Below are 22839 nucleotides of genomic sequence, written 5' to 3' on the forward strand. Positions count from 1 at the left end.
TTGGAGTTCAAAGCCTACATTAATTTTTTTTTGTCTATTCACATCTTTCACTAAAGAAAACATGCAAGTTGGGTTTTCTCATCCAAATTTGCGCTCAAGAGTAAGGTTCGTTGGCTCTGATGGGAATTCCGGCTCTTAGATCGAACGAAGAGGCACAGTACGTACTAGTACCGTATATATTTACTCTAGCTTTAAAAGTACGGAGATGATGTCCTTGTTCAGATAAAAATCTAGCCGGCGGGACTATTCAGATCAGGGTCAAACATTTTGTTTTATAACCGATAATGATACGTCACGGGCATCCGTCCGTCCGAACGGACCGACCAACCCGAGCCGCTCACCTGCGCTGCGCGCCACGTGCCTAAACCCGTGTCGCCCGTTCGGGTCACACGCCGCGCCCCCCCGCCCCACTACACATTCGCTGTTGCCGCCCCACTCCGCCTCGCTCCCATCGCATGCGCAACCTGCTCCCACCCGTCGCGTGTGCTGCTTGCCCGGCTGAGCCAATGCCAGTGCTAGTGGTGCTGACTATGGTGGTGCTCGTGCACCGACGCTGGTGATGGTGCCGGTGGCGCTCGCTCGCCGCCGGCTCCCACCCTGACGCCTGGTATCAACCAGCCCTGGCCTTTCCTATGTGGCAAAACACATGTTTGAAATGTTTTAGCGGTATGTTTCATATGTTTTATATGGATATTGCAATTGTAGTTTTCTGATGTTGCACATGTTGTAATGGTTATACACATATGTTGCAAGAGTTTATTCAAAATGTTTCATGTGTTCCTGACGCATGTTGCAAGTGTTTTATCTAGATGTTGCATATGTTGCAATGACTATGTTGCAAATGTATGATCCAAATGTTTTATCTGTTTCATATGTATGTTGCAATTATTTAATCTGAGAGTTGCAAAAGTAGATCTGGATATAGGGTTGTGGAGCGAGGAAGAGAGAGCTAGCGCGGGAGCCATGGTGGCGTCGATGTGGGGAGGAAACGCATGCCGCATAACGCCGGTGTGGAAGAGGTGGGGGAGTCATCCGAGCCGCGTGGAAGAGGTGGCCGCGAAGCGGTGTGGAAGAGACGGGCGAGGCGTCGGTGTGGGAGAGATAGGGCCAAGTCATCCGGGCGGCGTGGGTAGCGGAGCGGAAGGGAGCGATCCGAACGCGGCGCGGGAAGCAGAGTTGGCGCGGGCGGCACACGAATCCAAGAGACCAGGGCGAAGCAGGCGCGGGAGTCTGGACGCGCGCAACTGTCCGAACACCCGGACACTAGCCTTTTAGTTTTATAACTGCCTAGCAGTATTTTCTTAGGTCATAGTAATAAATATATTTATCAAGGTCATCGGACCTGATAAATAGTGCTCTTACCCACATCCGAAAATCTCTAGAGCATGGGTGATGACAGAGCTAACTACTACCTTTTTATTTTATTATTGCTATATTATCTTGTATCAATCTAATAGATCATTCGCATAATATAGTTAGTTATAGATACATAATAATAAACCACTGATATCTACTCCTTCTGTCCTGTAATATAGCGCAGTCAAATATTAAAAAATTGCATGTTGATGACAGGGAGACAAAATTGTTTTACATTAAATAATTGTATAAATTTGGTAGGTACTTATTGTTACTTGTCAATTATCATTTATCAACCAATCATCATTAATCATGTTGATGACAACGGATTAGGAAATAAAGTGAGGGCATATAGTGAGTACTCCCTTTGTCCTGTAATATAGTGCATTCCAAAAATTTTAAGACCACTTACGAGAATCTTCAAATGACGCATGTACCCATAGATTAATACCAATTAAGGTGTTTCTCCTCAAATAATGGTTTTCTTTTTAATAAACTTTGCCAAATCTAGGCATTGACACCTGTAGAATGCACTATATTTCAGTATAAATTTTAGAAGTCAAAAGTGATGAGGACATCGCCACGCTGGACACACCGACGCCATGGTCTTCCCCAAGTTGCAATTCGTTCCCAACTCAGCTGCCACGTCACCCTCGGATTCAGCAGACACGTCGTCACTGTTTCGGTCATAACTTCCTCATACGACGTCGAAACGGGCCGTTCTTGGATGCGTTGGAAAGGGGACGACGACGCCGTCGTTTTGGATCTGGTCCCAGCTCCAGAAGGTCCGTGGATCATTCTGTGTGACCACGACAAGGTGCCGCGTCACCTATTTGGGCCAACTTGGCCATGTATCGTGTCGGGCCTTAAGCCCAAGTTGTGGGCGCCCAACCCCTGGCCGTCCCCAACTCTAGGTCGAGTCTTAGACTATAAACACAGCCGCCGCCGCTGCTACACAATTGGGTTTTATTTAGAGTTTAGTTTTCCATCGAGAAACTGAATCGTTCATTGTAACTGTGGTGATAAATCCTTTTACAGTGATCCAGGGCCCCCGTTCTTGATCTCCTCCACTGTGTCGATTAGTCCTTTGGAACCGAGTTCTTGAACCCTCTATTGATATTCGCGTCATTCATATTTGCAATTTCAGATTGCGTGTTTTACTTTCTTGCTTGTGCTCTTCGATTCGCTTGCAGGAAAAGCCTTCTTGGCGAGGTCAATCAAGTTGTGCTTGGTTAATAACCAACGGAGCGGTGGTGTAACGGTTGCAGGGTTCGAATCGTGTCTGATTTGAAGCCGGATCGCCAACGTCGAGATCTCCTCAAATCAAACTTACCGGCTACCTCTCGGAAGATCGGGCCTGTACTCATCAATTGGTATCAGATATTTCAGGTTTACCGCGAGGTATAATCTCGTTTGCCTTAGATTCATATTTGTTCATTACCTAGAGTCCACAAAAAGCCTAAAAATATTTCAATTTCCGCTGTCCTATCGCCCTTTGTGCCTTTGCAATTTCGTTTCAGATTCGTGTTGTTGAGTTTGTGTCCGTGGTCGAGTCTTGTTGCTGGTTTAGGATTGTGTTCGTGGTCGTAGTTCAATCGCCCGTTGCTGTGATTTTGTTTTCCGCCGCTATCCCATCCACCGTTCCCACACAACAAGTCGAAGCCACCACATTACTCGACTTGCCCCGCTAGCCGCCTTGTGTAACTTCTCGCCGCCGCGCAAACCCTAGATAGGTTGCCAGCCGCTCTTATTTTGCCTGCATCGCAGCCCTCCTTACATCATCAGGCGAATACCTACTGCTGTGATCGGTGTTAGAGTTTAGGGACGCTTTGCCCTAACTGCCGCTGCCGTGTTGTGCCTCCCGGAAAACATACCTTGAGATACCTTCGGTAAAACAGGCATAACTTTTCGCTCGTTTATCAGAAAAATCTGAAATTTTTTCAGCAGCTTCTTGACACGATTTGGACCCGACCCAAACTAGGTTTGGTTTCGTCAAAATTGCCAAAAAAATTCAGGAAAATAAAGAAAAAAAATTGTCAAAGTTTTTGCACGCTTTTCAGAGAACGTGCTGAATTTCTGTAGACCACATCCCACCTCAGTTGTAGGTGCCAATTTTTGTGGTTGCATCTTTTGTGATCCTTGTTCAGAGAAAAGTATAAAAAAATAGTAAGAATTTTTTTTTGTTTCCTACAAGTGCCTTTTGGAAAAATTCAGGAAAAAGGAGAAATCCGGGCTATTTGCTTGTTCTGTGAGTTCTTTCGATCATCCTTTGTTTTCACCTTGTTGCGCTACGTCTCGACATGTCTTAGCCAGCACCTGTGACTTGTACTTTGGATCCAGATTGAACAATCGCTACTCTGCACTTGTTAATTGCTAATCCTTGCTGTCATATTGTGTGCCTACCCATAGCTCCACATATTCTTCTGTCAGCACAGGTTCATCTTGCAACTGTTACCCATGCTCAACAACAGATTGCTTCGCCACTTTGGTTTTGCTCCTGTTTGGCGTTGGTAAGAATACAGGCAAGACGGTGGTAAGCCGCTTGTGATTTTGCATTCCACTTTCACCACCATCACCACCACTTGTTTCCTTTTAGTTGATAGGGATAATACTTTGGTGTTGTCTTTTTCTATCTTCTAACCATGGCAGGAACTCCGACGGACTTCAATGAGTGCGTGTCCAAGGGCGAGCTTGCAACGTTCATGACTGAACAACGCAATCTTATGACCGAGCTGACGCGCAACATGAACAATCTGGTCACCCGCATTGAACAGCTTGAGCAACGCCCTCCGCCTTATCGTGCTGATGATGAAGATGCGGATGCTTTTGGTGATGAAGATGCGTATGCTGACGGTGGTGCCCGTCGCCGTCTCAACTTCAATCGTCGCGGCATGGGAGGTAATAATCATGGTAATAATGATCCTTTTGCTAAAATTAAATTTAGTCTACCTCCTTTTGCTGGTAATGTTGATCCAGAGGCATATTTAGATTGGGAGCTTGCTGTTCAACAAAAATTTGATTCTCATAATGTTCCTCCTGAGCATAGAGTTAGACTTGCTACTAGTGAGTTTACTAATTTTGCTTTGTTCTGGTGGAGTGATCTTTGCAATGCTAATAATGCTGCTGCTGTGCCTCAAACTTGGAATGTTTTAAAGCAACGTATGAAATCTCGTTTTGTTCCTCCTTATTACCAACGTGATTTACGTTTGAAACTACAAACTTTAAAACAAGGTGATAAAGGAGTAGAAGCATACTATCAAGAATTGCTTATTGGTTTAGCACGTTGTGGTATAAATGAAGATGATGATGATGCTAGTGCTAGATTTTTTGGTGGTTTAAACCATGATATACAGAACATACTTGATTACAAAGAATGGCACAATTTTTCCCAATTGTATCATCTTGCTATTAAGGCAGAACGAGAAGTACAGGGACGCAAACAACACCAGCCTTTCAGGTCTCACAATGGGAGGAATTTTCAGCAGCGTTCCGAGCCGGAGACGCCCAAGCTTCCTGTTGCACCACAGCCATCTACACCTCCATTTCCTTCCGGGGTAAGTAAATTGTCTAATGTGCAGTTTCCACAGCTGAAGAAAGGTGGAACTCCGGGTGCTTCTACTAGCTCCTCCTCGTCCAGCTATAAAATCATTTGCCACCGATGTAAAGGCATGGGACATGTCATGAAGGAGTGCCCCAGTCGTCGTGCTTTCATTGCTACCGAGGATGGATATGTAAGTGCTAGTGATGTTGAAGATGATTTAGCCCTTGCTGCTAACATTGATGCAGATCCCACCGAGGGCGATCAAGACAAGGAGACCATCACCATTGACTCCGTGGCTGCTGCCGCGGACTACCCTAGCCTTCTTGTGCAGCGTGTGTTGAGTACACATGTGGGACATGAAGAAGAGATGAAGATCCAACGCCACAATTTGTTCCACTTGGTGAGTTCAGATTTGGTTGACAAGCTTGGCTTGACCACACGACAACATTCATATCCATATAAACTTCAATGGTTCAATAATAGTGGTAAGACTAAGGTAACTAAATCAGCATGCATTAGCTTTTTCACAGGCTCTTATCATGATACTGCTGATTTTGATGTTGTCCCTATGCAAGCTTGTTCCATTTTGTTAGGTCGCCCATGGGAATTTGATAATGATGCTTTACACCATGGTAGAACTAATACATACACTATCATACATAAGGACAAGAAAATTACATTGCTGCCTTTGTCTCCTACGGATATTATTAAACATGCTAATGAGATCAAAAATAAACCTACAACAGACATTGCTAAAAATAATGGCATTAAGTTAAAAGGAGGTGCTTTTCTTGCTACAACTCCTGCTACTGCTGAGTTATGTGATAATCCTGATGCACCATGTTATACTATGTTTTGTCAACCTTTTATGTCTGGTGCATTGCCTGCTGTCACTAATCTTTTGCAGGAGTTCGCTGATGATGGGATGGAGTCGAGGACGACTCCAATTCTACAAGGAGGGGATGATGAGGACATCGCCAAGATGGAGTCGAGGACGACTCCAATTCGAGAAGGGGAGGATGATGAGGACATCGCCACGCTAGACACACCGACGCCATGGTCTTCCCCAAGTTGCAATTCGTTCCCAACTCAGCTGCCACGTCACCCTCGGATTCAGCAGACACGTCGTCACTGTTTCGGTCATAACTTCCTCATACGACGTCGAAACAGGCCGTTCTTGGATGCGTTGGAAAGGGGACGACGACGCCGTCGTTTTGGATCTGGTCCCAGCTCCAGAAGGTCCGTGGATCATTCTATGTGACCACGACAAGGTGCTGCGTCACCTATTTGGGCCAACTTGGCCATGTATCGTGTCGGGCCTTAAGCCCAAGTTGTGGGCGCCCAACCCCTGGCCGTCCCCAACTCTAGGTCGAGTCTTAGACTATAAACACAGCCGCCGCCGCTGCTACACAATTGGGTTTTGTTTAGAGTTTAGTTTTCCATCGAGAAACTGAATCGTTCATTGTAACTGTGGTGACAAATCCTTTTACAGTGATCCAGGGCCCCCGTTCTTGATCTCCTCCACTGTGTCGATTAGTCCTTTGGAACCGAGTTCTTGAACCCTCTATTGATATTCGCGTCATTCATATTTGCAATTTCAGATTGCGTGTTTTACTTTCTTGCTTGTGCTCTTCGATTCGCTTGCAGGAAAAGCCTTCTTGGCGAGGTCAATCAAGTTGTGCTTGGTTGATAACCAACGGAGCGGTGGTGTAACGGTTGCAGGGTTCGAATCGTGTCTGATTTGAAGCCGGATCGCCAACGTCGAGATCTCCTCAAATCGAACTTACCGGCTACCTCTCGGAAGATCGGGCCTGTACTCATCAAAAAGACACTATATTCCAAGATGAAGAGAGTAGTCCACATTGATCCTTTTACCATGTGTTTAGTTTGGGGACCAAATGGGTTGGGACGGATCCAACCCAGTGTTTTGGGATGGGATGAACCCATTTCGTGTTTAGTTTGATGGTTGAAACTGTTTCAGTTTTTTGTTTGGTATGTGAGATGGAGCGGGTTTGGATGAATGGGACTGTTAACTCCGTTAGTAGCTATCCCACGTGGGATCCACATGTCAGCGACTCCACCTTTTCTTCCACCTCCAGTTGCGAACACGCGACGCATCGGCCTGCCACCACCAGCGCGCCCCGCCCCGCACCGCGCCGCCCTCCCCCGACGGCCTGTCGCGCCACGCCACACCCCTGCTGGCCCCGCCGTGCTGCCCTACCGCCTCGCCCTAATGCCGGCGGCCTGCAAGACCTCTTCTTCTTTCCTAGGCCATGAATCCACAAGCTCCTCCTCTCGTGCCGCCGCTCCTCCTCCGCAACTGATGTGGGCGCCGCCACGAGCACCTCCTCCTCCGACCGGTGTGTGCGCAACTCCTCCAGTCCTTCTCCTCCGCGACCGACGTGGGCACCGCCGCGATTGCCGGGGCTAGGGCGAGCACTGGGGACGGGGCTGGGCTGGCGTAGGGAGGGGGCAGACGCCGGCGCTGGGGACAGGGCCGGGAGCGTACGCGGGCGTGGAGACGGAGGAGACGGCGTTGGAGTGGGTTCGCTCAGTCCCCTTGTCTTGGAGGAACCAGCTGAACCCGAATATTAAGGAAATATTCCCGTCTTGGTTCAACCCATTCCACTCAATCTCCAATCCAAACAGTAGATCAGCTGACACGGACCCGGAATATCTCACTTGAACCTGCAAACCAAACACAAGGTTAATCTATCACTAAGTTGTTCAAGCCATGCACTGCGTCCAGCTATACAATCTGCACTTTGTAGCTCACTTCTCTTCTATACCGTCACCTCCGAACTAGCATAAATCTTACTTCCTCCGTCCCCAAAATAAATCTTAATTTCACCGAGACAATTTTAACTTTGACCAAAAATATATAAAAAAGCTATAGATATTTGTGCTACTAGATAAACATATATCATTAGATTAATCATTCACATATTTTTATAGTAAATCTATATGGAGACATAAATATTGATACTATTTTTTATAAACCTAGTTAAAGTTAAAATTGGTTGAGATATATTTTAGGATAAAGGGAGTACGTGACAACTTCTGTAGCCCATATTACTAGCGTACTATCGTCCTGATTGGCCACCAGGAATTATAAACTTATCAAGCATGCCGTACACAAGAATCAAAACTTTAGCCTTTGTTTGAAGGAAAAACATTAGATTATGTACGCAGCACACTACGTACAACAGAACCTGAATATAAAAGAAATTAATGAAGCTAGCTCCAGTATATACTACTATTTATAACCAACGTTGATGGCGTAATCAGTGCTGCTGCCGCCAGTATATTGTGCCGCATGTGATTAGTATCAGATCACATGTCCGTGGTGAAGAAATATATATATATATATATATATATATATATATATATATATATATATATATATATATATATATATATTTAAGAAAAATATATATTTTTACACGGACAGATTATGCTCCAACATGTGCCGCGTCGTGGCAGCAGTAACAATCGCGTGCGAACGAGCTCTGCTAAAGCCCGCTGAATTGACTTAACTGGTTGGGTGAGCTCAATGCAAAGTAACATGTCATGTTCTGAGTTTCCTAGGCATTTTCAATCGCTCCACAGGGCAGAGCACCGTGCACGGGAGGAAACGGCGCCAAATCTCTGGCATTTTCCAGGAACCGCGAGCGGGGGGCCCGGCACGGATCCTCGGAGCCAGCCGTGGGTCCGCGCCACCGTCGCCTGGTGCCACGTAACAGCGGGGGTGGTGGGGTGTGGACCGGACCGGCCCGGCCCGGTCACAGCAGAAGCAGGTGGGTGTGCACCGGCCCCACCACGTTGCCGATACCGCCCGCGCCCGACAGGACCCCGTAGGCCCGCCCCCCACGTGGCCCGATCCTGACGCCACGGGGCCCACCACGACCGTTGGTAGTTACCCGTAGAGTAGCCGTCCCGGTGGCCCTCTCTGTCCCAACCTCCACAATCAGGGCAGGAGGCACTGTAGCTGTAGCAGCGCCAGGACTTCCCTGTTCCCCCATGACTGAGCTCTCGGCTCTCCTGTATCTTTTCACGTATTTTTTTTTTATTTTGTCCGTGCCCTACTACGCCATGAGCCAATCGATCTGCAGAGGCAAACCTGGCATGGTCACAGGCTAATTAGGTGAGCTTGGTCGTTTCCCGCTTGTTGTGATCTCGTGCGTTCTAGTTTTTTCCGGTACGTAGGACCACGCATGCATGCACCCGCACCTGCATGTTGGTTCCAATGGTGTCTGTCGTGTACACTATGGACGATCGAATCTAATGCTTTGGTCGTTTGCGCCCGTTCGTTCAGACGTGTGTTGTACTGTTCCTTCACGAGCGCGCTTCTCATCGTCACCGACAACACCAGTATCTCCCACATGTGACCCTGTTGCATATATTTGTCGCGTCATGACTATCTATAGCTAGCTAGCTACTGTAGGTATCTGAGGACGCTCTCGGCCGACCTAAAGAGCATCTCTAGCTAGCATAAGGCAACTCGAAACATTTAAATTGGGATAAATCTTAAATCACCACTCATACCCCTTCATCTGTCACTATATGATTTCTAGCGATGGCTGGTAAGGCTGTGTAGAGACGGCTCGGTCAGCCACTCATACCATACTGTCTCTACAAATCATGCATTTGTAGGGACGGTTCCTAGGCCGCTTTTACAAATCGATTTGTAGAGGCGGCTGGTGTTATCAGCCGCCCCTATAAATCGATTTGTAGGAGCGACCGTAGTACCAGCCGCCCCTATAATACCTGTTTGTAGGGGCGGTTCAGTCTAGAACCGCTCCTACAGTACATTTTCCGTAAAAAAAATTAAATTTATAATTCAAATTCGACCAGAACATATATATATATATATATCATATATAATTCAAATCTGATCACAAGCACGAGAGCATTATATAAACTACCATTACAAATCCAATTCACAAGAATATATACAATCCATCATTAAATGGACATAATTCATAAGTCTAATTTGTTCCACAAGTCCAAACTGTCCCACAAGGTAAGACCAATGTCAAATTCCATACATATTGTTATCAACGGCCTAGAGCTAACCTTTCAGTCTTACGAAGGTGTTGATACTGAGGATTTCTACCTAAGTCAGAATCTCGGTCATGGTAGGTGCCTTTGACGTGTACAATCTGGTCCAATATGAAGTTGCAAAGGTCGCCGACGAGCTATAAGAGTTGGTCATCCTTGTATGGGTCTCTTTTTATTTCTTTCTCTTCTTTCCACTACAAGAGAATAAGTTTCGGTTTAGTATTTCATATCATGTGCGAAGTTTTTATACTACGGGTGAAGATGTTCAAACTTACCCTTAAGGAGTGTCTTCTGTATGCACCGGTGTTACTCATTATAGATTCATAGAACATACATAGTATCCACAATGTACACTCACAGGCGTCTGCTTGGGGCACTGTGTGTTTTGCATATGAAAATGTTAAGTAATGCTTTTGACAGTCATGTAATGGAGTACTAAAGTAAGTTACACTTACCGCACATAGTGTTTTTATAGCCAGCCTTTCCTTCCTTACTGGATCATGCCTTCCGTGATGTTTATTGACATAGAACCTGAATGCACTGTTCGAATTATTTTAGCAAATACAACTTGTTAGTATCCAAAAGTGAACGTTATAAGTATGTATACAAACATATAAGCTAATGAGGATTGTCGATATGTGTAGGGGCATGGCCCTCGGCGTCCACAAGACAAGACATGGGCTGCACCATCAAAGGTGGCCAAGCCCACAAGATCAAGACTTACGGTGCACGGCACTTCTCGGCGTGCATCGCAAGGCTACAGTAAGATATTGTATAATACCAAATAGGATACTTTCCTTGTAACCCTATCTCTCCAGAGTATATAAGGAGAGGCAGGGGTCCCCTAGTCGATATCTATATACATCTCAATGCAATACACCAAAGACACATGACATAGGGTATTACGTCGATCAGACGGTCCGAACCTGTCTAAATCGCTATCTCTGCGCCTTGTGTCACCATCCGGTTCCTAATTACACGCACCCCCACCGATTCATCTACTACCGTGGGTATACCTCTCGGTAGACTGCCGATCAGATTTCGTCGACAATATGTATACGTCTTGAGAATCGATATGAAGTCTTTGTATGTCACCGGGTCCCTATCTATTGAATCAAAGACCCATGCCATGCTCCTCCCGACATCGATGCCTATACAAATCCAGTGGTTGCTGCATGAATTTAATCATAGAACTAGATAAGCTCTTTTGTATCGAATAAAATATATCGAACAAAGCTTTAAGTATAGAGTTGAACTTACTCGAAGTTGTATGGTAGCCATATAGTAGAGTGCCGTTGGAGATTTTTAAAAGCTAGGGCAATGTATGCCGAAACATTAAGGGACTCTTGCCTTAGTTTCTTCACACGGATGTCCTCTTTCTTCCAAAGGGTCTTTCCAGTAGTTAGCTCTTTGGCAACTAGTTTCCACTGTCTAGGGTAATTAAAATTTATTTATGTTATAGCTTGAGGGTCTATATACTCGGCTTTCACACTTGGCATTTGTTTTACAATGTGCACTTGCATTCTACAAATCACGGCGTGGGTTAGTTACAACAAAATCCAAAGATTACATTCATATCATATCGGGAGGGCAAGGACTTACAAGCACCACGTGCGAATTAGATTCATTTCCATTGCTCTGAGGTGAAAGCATGTCTGCATGTCATTGAAGTCAAAGATAATTTTCCTAGCTGGGCTTCCAAATGTGTCGGTGGGGAAGCATGCTTATATGAGGTCTATGCTCGTTAGGAGAACATGCAAGTACCAATCATGGAACCTTCTCATTCTAAGTGGTAGGCGCTGGATGTCCCGATTTGGTAGGAAGGGCTTGCCTCTTTCATATGTTTTCCGGCAATCCTTTGACCATTTGATGGCATCAACACTTGGATACTTCTTTGTTGTTTGGTGGACTTTGCTAGTGACGGCCTCCTCAGAAGCCCGTGTTGGGACTTTTTTAACTTGGTTCTCAGGCTTGAACTGGTCATGGGCATACCACTTGTGCACCAACGAGACGTCTTTCATCGGAACATAAATTGGCCTTATGGTGATTGGATGCTTCTTTCGAAGTTCCCATTCAGGCACGTCCTCATCTTCTTGTGCATCACTTTCTTCAGGAGGCACTCGTTGTTCATGTATCGGCTGCGCTTGTTGATAAGACTGTGGCATCTCATCATGCACTTGCTCGGTACGAGCTGGAGAAGGTTGTGGCTTATCAGGCACATGCTCGCTAGGAGGCGGGGAAGAATGTGGCATCTCAGGAATGTGGTGGTCACAAGACGGTGAAAATATCTCCCCGACCTCAACAACTCACTCCAAATTTGAGAGAGGAGGAGGCGGCGAAGAAGCAGTCAATATAATATCCCGTTTGTGCCAGAGGATGAACTGCCCCATTACGTCTTCGAGTAACACCAGCCCCTTGGGAGTTGCGTAGTCTATCCTCCACTGCATGAACTCGAGCTTCACGGTATGCACCTCGCCCCTAGTGTAGTCCGGCGATATCTTATTATTGTGGTGTAAGCCACCGGGAGGATGTGCCACACCCATTGCCACCTCCATCACAATGTTCTGCCGGTCGCTGAGAAACACCAAGGTGCAACTAGTTAGTTCTCGTATGCGATCGACGGGGGTTGTGGCTGCAGTGGAACCTTGGCTGCTAGGAACTTCCGGAGGGCTGCCAACTAATGTCAGTTCTCTCGGCGGCACCATTAATGTCCGTGGCTCCGTAACAGTCCTTGCTCCTCCAGCGCCTTCATAACTAGAGCCTTCACTTGGAGCTCAAGATTAGCCTCCCGGTCTCTGCCATGTTTCTTGTATATGTGCCTGTCCTCTTTGAATCCATGCTTCCAGGTCATCCTTTTCCCTAGCCCCCTAGTGCGGCCTGTGTGCTCGTTGTTTCCTAAGCTAAGGCTAATATCGTCCCTCTCTTTGGAGGGATTGAATGAGCCCTTCTCCTTGTCTTTCACATATTTCAGTATCCTTGATACTGCCTCTTAGGTCTTCGGCTTATCAAACTTAAGATTACCGTCGGATGATTTTGTACTCCTCGCATATATCCAATTTCTTGAGCGTACCTTCAAATTCTTCACATCGATATTCCCAAAAGCTGCGGCCTCCTTGTCCATCTTCCTGAACTGCTCTTCCTTAGCATAGTAGCCACCGGGGCCTAGATGATGGTGGTGTTTGTTCCTCTTTGCCAGCTCGGTGTTATGGGCACTAAGCTCCAATGCCTCCGGTAAAGTCTTCTAAGCCACGAGCTCCTCCCATTAACTAGGAGTTATGTTACCGAGCTCGTTGAAGGGAGTTAACCCTTTTGGATATACTTCTTGTTGAGCTTCGACCTCCAACGTCAGAATGACTCTCCCATGATCTTGAAAGTATTTTTTTACCAATTCTTGCTTACCCTCTGGAAATCTAAAATTGAGCTTCAGCTGCTTATCCCATAGTTCATCATTTTTCTTCTCTGGTACCTCTTTCTAGTTAGGGATTGCTAGGTTCAATTTATCTCTTATTGGGGCCCCGATCGCATTACAGAATCGTCCTCTGAATTCCTTTGGCTCAAGAATCTCCTCTGCGGGCTCGACCTCCGTTATCACATAGCATGCCTTATCTGGATATTGGTTTGCTTTTCTATCCCCTCATTTGCTCTTTGGCTTGGTAGTCGTGTTCGTGGTTGTGTCTTGAGATTGTGGAGCAGAGGCCTCAATGTCCGTCTCTGTGGCTGTTGCCTCTGCTCTCCTTTCATCTACTCCGTCTTGTCTGGCGAGATGTCGCGGACATCGACATCGTCTTTTCTAAGTTTTAGGAGGGACCTGTATATACGATAGGTCAAAGTGTTAGCAGAGGTAACACAGCCAAAGCTTTAGTAAAATTTACAAGCTAAGGTTGTATCCCTACCTCCTCGTTCGGGTCAAAATCCTTGTCCAAATCTTCCTCCGTTGGCCTCCTTCTGGCTTCACATAGGAAAGGATCCTCAGGACTTACATATCCCTCTTCTGAGTCCTTGTCGTCGTCGTCTTCATCATCATCATTCTCTTCTTCTTCGTCTTCAGCAGCCTCTCCTACTCTTCCCTCTGCCCCCCCTTCCTCCTCGTCACACTGCTCCTGAGTAAGCATCACTTCTAGATTATTTTCTAACTCGTTATCAAACTGCTCCTGAGTAAGCTGGTCCTCTAGTGCTTGCTCTTCATAGATTGGCTACTCATCATGCTCGGGGCATCGGGCTGCACTGTCTGCTGTCCGCGACATTATTTCGTGCTTTGTTCTAATAGATGCAAGAAAGTGTGCTTTAGGTACGCGAGAAGGTATAAGAAATCAAAAAGGTCTATAAAACAAATTAGTCCTATAAAACAACAATATATAAAAAAACAAGTAGTAGCAGCAGTAGAGGCCTCAGAAACATGTCAATCATCATTTGATCATGAACTTGGAGTATCAAGGCATCATAACAGAGAGAAGAGAGGAGAAGGTAATGTAGGGGCGGCTGATAAATATGCCAAGTTCCTCACAAGTTCTTGATCATCAGCTCATATTCCATATAATGTATGGACTTGGACAATTTCATCATCGACAAAACAAAGGAGAGGAGAGGGGAGATTTGGCAAAAAAAAGCAACAGCTGCTTAGCAAACATAGAGCAGCAGCTGATGGCAAAAATAGCCAAAAAAAACAGCAGCATTGGTCTCATTATTAGCAGAAAATCGATGAACTAGTGACCATATATATTACTGACCATATAACAGACTGCTGCCACATGGTTGGAAGACCCCTACAGATCCACCAAGCAACAGCTGCTTAACAAATATATATATGTTCACTCTTAACAAACATAGAGAGAAGAATAGTAGAGTACAGAGGAGTAGGAGTAGTAGAGTAGAGAGGAAAAGAGTAGTAGAGTAGAGAGGAGTAGGAGTAGTAGAGTAGAGAGGAGAAGAGAGAAGAGAGGAGTAGGAGTAGGAGTAGTAGAGTAGAGAGGAGAAGAGAGTAGATCTGCATATCATTTAACACAGCAGCAGTGTGGGTGCTCATTCTCTACAAATCACCAAAGGAGCAGCAGCTGATGGAAAAAATAGTCAAAATGTTGCTTGCCAAAAAAAAGAGCAACTGCTGGCAAACATAGAAGTAGTAGGAGAGGAGAGGAGAAGAGTAGTAGAAGTAGCCGGACTAGTCCAAACAAATCAGCTGCTGCCTGCCAAAAAACAGCAGCATTGGTATACCAAGCCATCCTAGTTTAGCGGCTCACAAGTATGGGGACATTTCATCATTATAGCCGCTACCTCAGCATAAAAAGTTTCACATCATTGCATATGCCGCTGCCTCATCACATTTTTTTAGAAGTTTAAAAAAATTCATCATTGCAAATGTCACAAAGTTTAAGAACATGCAGCTAATGCTCACAAGTAGGTAGAGTAGTAAGCAGCAGCCAGCCACCACAATAGTAGGTAGAGTAGTAGTAGGAGGAAGTAGTAAGTAGGTAGAGCAGTAAGCAGCAGCCAGCCACCACAATAGTAGAAGAGTAGTAGAAGAGTAGACAGGAGGCGTTGATAGGAGGCGTTTTATGACTCGTGCATTGTTCGGGGGACACTGCTTGTAAGGTTCTACCAAAAGGCCATGGGGGCATGGTGGTTAGAGTACAGCTCAAATGGTTCAACCTTCCAGTCTTACCATACATGAGCAATGCAAATCTGGGTGTGATCTCGAACAAAATACACTTAGCTCTGCAGCTCGTCTGTGTATGGATATTTTGGTGGTGTCTTGTTACCCTTACCTGGCAGGGCAAATGCTGAAAAAAGGCAATAAAAATTTCCTTTCATAGTTCAGTGAGTAGCTAAGCTCTCTACACCTCGGACAGTTTCCTGCCTGGAATTCTGTTATTATGATTTGTTTAGAAGTTGACTATAGACACCTTATATTTCTTTAATAATATTCCTGGCCACTTGCAGTGTACTTTGGTTAAAACTTTGACTATTTGGTATGATGTGAAAATATCAGCATGGTGGCTCTTGCGATGCAACTACATACGCAGACACAACGAATTTCTTTTTCAATGTCAATGTGGACAATTTTGAAGAAGCCTTAGATAGGCAAGTTTCTTGAGTAGTATTTTGTTCTCAGTTTATCTATGTATGTTGGATAAGCTTCTGAGTTATGTTCTGCATTACTGCATGGTTGTTCATTGAATAAAAATGTGGTTATTCCTGATGCACAGATTTGCTCAGTTCTTCATTAAGCCACTTATGTCACAGTATGCTGTTCTTAGAGAGACAAAAGCTGTTGATTCTGGTGAGCAGTTGTTTTGTGCATGGTGACTCTACTTGCATTTGACAAGGCATATCCCTCTATTTGTATTCCAAATAAAATAAATAGTAATCCCTTGTTTCCAAAATGTAAGTCATTTTAGTTTTCCCCTAAATCAAACTTCGTTATCTTCGATGAAGTTTACAGAAACATGCACCTGACATCTACAATATCAAATAAATGCACTACCAAGACATATTCCATGGTGAATTTAACAAAACTAATTTGATGTTGCAGATGTTAGTGTATTCTTCTATTAACTTGCTCAAATTTAAGTTTGACATAGTGCAAAATTAAAATAACCTTATGTCTCAAAGCAACTAGCTTTGATGGCTTATTATTTTTACCTAGTCTGAGCTAACAACCCTCAAACTCTGTAATTTGCAAATGTTTTATTTGCAGTAAAGAGATCCACAACATGTCTAATTTTTCTATTTTATTGACCTTACAGAACACAAGAAAAATTTGTTGTCTGATGGCTGGAGAATGGATCAGGTACTTGGAAGTTCAGCATTGTCAGTTAAAGATACATCAGATAATAGTTCTATGTCATCTCTCTATCAGAAACATCAATCAGTAGTGCATAGAGGCATTTTTTAGTATAGGACTACATGGTTTCAACCGTTTCTCCTCCATGCTCGTACACTTTTAGTCCGTTTGGTTGCCTATATATGTCAGAACCAGGCTCTGTAGATGCAACTTCAATGTGTTTGGTTGTCTGCACCGGAGTCTGAACCTGGCTCCCCAGATGCAAAATGTAGCTCACAGCCTAGCCCACCAGATACTGATTTCATTTGCGTTTCTGGCGAGCCAGACTCGCATGGTGCAGCGCAAAATTTTTAATGATGCTATTAACATGTGATTAATGTGTATTAAGCGATATTACTGTATTTTAAAGTAGATTAAGATATAAAATTGGGCCATTAGAGTGTAGCTACACAAGTTAAATATTATAAGATTACTTGTTTATCAACTTTTATTTTATACGGTATGGCTTTATGCGGACCACCAAACACTATCTTTTGTCAGCCAGGCTCTATAGTGCAGCCGACCAAATAAGGATAGCTTGTACCACCGTAGCCTGCCCCGCACGGGCCTGGTTCCCAAACAGTCTACCGAGAGATATGCCTACGGTAGTAGATGAATTGGTAGAGGTACGCGTGATACAAACTAGATGGTAATACAAGTATCAAGACACAAGATTTAGACAGGTTCAGCTGTCAGTATGACGTAATACCTACATCCTATGTTCCGATGTATTGCATTGAGATATATGGAGATGTCGACTAGGGGACCCCTGCCCCTCCTTACCTACTCTGGAGGGGTAGGGTTAAAAGAAAAGTATCCTATTTGGTATTATACAATATCTAATAAATCACATGTGGCGGAACCGCCTAATATAATGCCTCCCAGGAGTACTTGTCTTACATTAGACACTAAGTACTCAGGAGAGGATACTAAACTACGCAGTTCCGTCGATCACACCACAAGGGAGAACTCAAAAATCCACATTTTTCCATCAGGTTCATAAACGACAGAATAAAGCTTACAATATTCTTAAGTCATTTCTTACATCACTTTATTACAGTAGTAGAAATGACATCACTTTATTACAGTAGTATAATATTACCTCATTGATTATAACAGCGAAATATAACAATGTTATTATGGTTACAGAGGAAGCAAAGATTAATTTAATGACATGGTGGAGCATTAATGTAGTGGACATTTATGTACAAGAGATGCTAGTGGATTTTACATCTTTTTCTTATAAAAAAACTTTTAGTGAGGGTTATAAATAAACACTGCGGGCGTAGCGTGAAGGAATGCTCTCTGAGCCCACCAGGAGGTTTCCACACATAAAAGTCAGCTCTAAATATCCTCCGATCACCTGCAACAGGGGGAATAAAGCCCTGAGTACTCGATTGTACTCAGCAAGACTTACCCGACAGGAGGAAAATAAAAGACTCCAAGGATGTGCAAGGCTTATTTGGCTTGTGGGTTATTGCATCTGCGGAAGCACCGTATATTCAATTTTATTAGCAGCCATCATTAGTTCATTAACTAACCATTCTACGTAAGCACCTATACTCCTTTCAAGCAGATGGTGAGCAATCAGAACCATTTTATCATCTTTCATATTTCAGTTCCTACTACGGTGCTAGACCATAGCCAAGTCGTACCGTCTCATGGAAATGATGATTCACGAATCAATGTATCCTAGCTGGGTACCCCGAAACATACGCCTCGCTTGTACCCCAGGCACAAAAAAGACCAACCCATTCCACTCCTGTCAAGGAGTCTAGATCCCCGTCTAAACTTGGAATCCAAGCCCCCACACTTGAGACCCGGTCTCAGTATGGTGCTTAGACCTCCACATTTCCCCGCCTCCAATCAGTCGGTCTGGAAAGAGCCGAAACCCACAACAAGAGCGTAACGAGCCTTCCCACTCCCATAAGCAAGTATGTGCTCAGGATAATAAGTCTGTGACCTGACTACCATCCACAGCAACAGACGGTCCTTAATCGACACAGGCGGAACAAGTGTAATTCGAGCCTCGCTCGAATGCCTAACCAAGTCCAGATCCAAAGTATTATTCCGTCCGGTCTCCAATTATTATTCATATATATATTCCATATGATAGTAATATAATAACAACAATAATATCTTTCGTATCTCTCGCGAGTGACATGTAATCACTCGACTTCTACCGGGTCCTATAGCAGAGCAATCTACACGATCCTAACATACTAACAGGACTCATAGGATAAGGATATATATATATATATATATATATATATATATATATATATATATATATATATATATATATATATATATATATATATATATATATATATATGCAAGTGGTTTCATTCAACTCCTTAAAACTTAATACACAAGCATAAAATAAAGTGCAGAATAATAGAGGTTATGCACCGGGGCTTACGTGCGTAAGATATAACCAAAAGTTAGCATTCCATCATAGTGACACGATCATTAAGGCACCATCTTTTCTGCTACTTCGGTCAACTCCATGATCCATTGTTGTTGCTATTATGATATACGTAGATGCAATATAGAGACGTTGTTTACACCAAAAATTGGCCGGCCAAAAAATATCATTGGCAAGGAATGACACGAGATGCATCACGTACATGTAGGAAAGGTTAGGAAATATTATGTAATATATTTTAGGAGAAGCCTAACGTCCAAGACCTCTTCGCGTGAAGATAAGGGAAATGCAAGGAAAGTCGGAAGATCAAGGAAAATAAACGCGTCATGACGAGAGAGAGTTTTTGGAGAATTTGCTCATGCACAGCTGATTATTATATTCGGCCACGTACGGTTGCAAGTTTGGGAGCATTATGATAACGGAGATATTTATTATCCAACGAGATTAGCATCATGGCCAAAATATTTCATTATTCATGCATGACGTGATCGGGATTCTTGCTGGTTTCATGTGCCTGAAATACATCAAGAAATCTGTTTTGTACAGACCAGCCTGGGAACGAGTCCAACATATTGAAAAGGGAACACATCTCCAAGCTCCAGGCGTGTCACGTTACTTGCCTTAATCTTGATGGTGTGCATGCGTGAAGAAAAGGAAAGCTAGCTGGGATCGAGAGTTGGCTTGTACGTGCGTGAAGAAGATTAAAGGAAGCTGGACAAATAAATAAATAAACGTTCGTATCAATTGGATGAGATGGCTTGCATCCGGCGTGAAGACTAGCTGCCACATGAGGCATACTGGACAGCTGGAGTTGCACGTGATCAGGAAAGTATTTTGCTATTTGTTTATTTGGACCAAGGACGCCTGGCCATATTAGTGCTGGACTTAAATATCATGCATAGCCAAATCAGTTAGGGAATATATTCGGCTTGTACGCAAAGGAACCTTCCATGTACGTACAAGAGTCTAGGCCTTGTTTAGATGCCATTCAAATTCCAAGTTTTTTCACTCTCTCTCCATCACATCAATTTTTAACCGCTTGCATGGAGTATTAAATGTAGGTAAAAAAATAACTAATTACACAGTTTAATTGAAAATCACGAGATGAATCTTTTGAGCCTAGTTGGTCCACGATTGGACAATATTTGCTAAATAAGACGAAAATTGTACTATTCATCGGGTTCACTTTTTTTTCGTAATCTAAACGAGGCCCTATTCTGTATTGCGAGTACCAGGCACCCCTATAAATATAAAGGGATATGATCAATTGCAATTATCCACATATCAATCAAAATTGATCTTTACTTTTTCGGCTTCACGCTAATCCTTATGAGTAGGAGTAATGTAGCTTTTCGGCGAGTTCTTCAGCAAACAGGGCTGCATCGACTGATCGACCTCCAGCTTGCTTGTAAGTACCGTCACGACTTATATTGTGCTTGTAAAGCTGCATCAGCCGATTGATCTTTTGTGAGCCATAATATAAGTTTGTTATCGATCCGTATCATAGTTTGTAAGGCTGCATCAGCTGATTGATCTCTTACGAATCATAATATAGATCAAAGTTATTGATCTTGTGTTAAATAACTTATTGTTTAATACAATATCACCAGTTATCGAATCTGCTAAGATTAGTAATACTTTCCTTGCTGTTTTTGGTTGATTCACCAGTTATCGATTTTGCTATAATTAATGTTTTATTAATTATAATAAAATCACTCGATTAAGATAGAGATAGATCGGCATCATATCATCTTAATTGGTCGTCTTCTGATCTGGTCATGTTCCAAATCTTATAATCGATGACTTAATTCTGCTAGATCGGTTGTTTTATCTCTATTTCAGTCAAACATAGCATGTATCCAAAGACGTGTTTCAATCTTGAATAAACTCACTAGTTAATGAGATCTAATCTAACGACACTACCATAGCTGCATCAATCCGGTCGAACCTCACTGGTAAGACTTTAGATCATAAATTATCGATTAGTGGTTTTGTTCGTGATCGAGATATGTACTCTGTTTGTTTGCTATGCCTGCATCGACTGTTTTAGCCGACTGCCTATGCTCTCACACATATAGCATGCTTTCATGAATCTGTCAACATATAGATAGTTTTATAGATTCTTTGGCTTTAGTTTGTTATCATTATCATAGCTGTATCGATCCGGTCGAACCTCCCTGTTGATGATAATAGATTGGATTCAGATTGTTTATGAATTTATTTATGGTAGACAATCGATTTGTTCGCATGTTATATCATTTCTCGTTAAACTTATCGGCTTAATGCTTTACACTAGCCCGTGCTTTACTGATACGCAGGATATCGACCATTTAGTTGATAGCACCATTGAATCGGCTATTTGGCCATATATTGGAACTGTCTGGTGCAACACCGACATGTTCCACCTTAAACCACTGATTATTCTCTCATTGTCAATTGCAGGGTCAAATTGACTGGCACGCCTTCGGTCTCAAAACCGACCGATCCTGTGTTTGAAGCCAAGTAGATCTCCAGTTCAGATCGTCCGGCTTGCTGTGTGTTGGCTGCATCGCCATATTTTTGCGCCAACAGACGTAAATAATCAACGATAATTGCAACTCTAAAATACGATTACGCTCCGCAAGCCAACGAGCTAGCTTTAATGACTAACATACCAGTATACTTATCTACATCATCAAGTAAGGCTTTGTCTCAAAAAATGTTTTAGTTCTAAAATCTCAAGGTGTTTTGGCATTTTATTGATTAAATATATATTTTCAAACTATGGCTCATTTAGCTACCTTAGCAAACAAATTATTATCAAGCTACAAAATTTACAGTGAGCATCTAATAATGTTAAGAATTTACTATAAAAGTTTTAGAGCCAACACTATCACCAATTTTTCACAAAAATTCCTTCAAGTTTATATCTGAACAATATTAAGCATCTCAAATTAATTAGATCACTCCTGAAAATATTATAAAACAATGTGAACAAAATATACTAGCAGATAGATCATGATTTTAGGAACTTAACAAAATTAGTTTCATAATTTTTGGCCAACTACACAAATTTATATTGCATTTACAAATTTGCCTTAGAAACTAAATTAGAAAAATACTTTAGAAAACAAAAAGGGCCGGTGGCAAGCATTCAGCCCAGCAGCCCAGCTTGGCCCAACGCGGGATACGGGCGCGCGTAGCAAGCCAGCCTAGCAAGCGGCCCAACATGGGATCCCTCGTGCTCACTGGCTATTTTGCAGAAAAGATCTTGATCTATCAACTTATTTCGTGGCACTATGCGCACTATTCCTACCGTCAGTAATCTTACAACCAAACTCTCATATGTTTTCAGCTTTACCACGGGAAGATCCCTAGAACCCCCGCGCGTGGCGGCGCGGTGGCCGACGGCATAAGGTGGTTACGTCGGGCAAACTAGGCTCGCTACGACGGAAGTAAGGGGCCGATCACCATCTACGGCTAAACGCGTAAGGATGGGTGGTGGTTAGGGGCTCAGAGACGCATTGGCGCGAGTTGCAGTGGCGAGCGGCTATCCATAGCTGTGGCGTGATTGTTCCAATGAGCTAGAGCAGCTAGAAGACTAACGAGTAAGCGGGTGAGCATAAGGAGCTTACAGCGAGCTCGTTCGAGTTG

This window comes from Miscanthus floridulus, chromosome 17, assembly GCF_019320115.1.
Source record: "Miscanthus floridulus cultivar M001 chromosome 17, ASM1932011v1, whole genome shotgun sequence".
NCBI lineage: Eukaryota > Viridiplantae > Streptophyta > Magnoliopsida > Poales > Poaceae > Miscanthus > Miscanthus floridulus.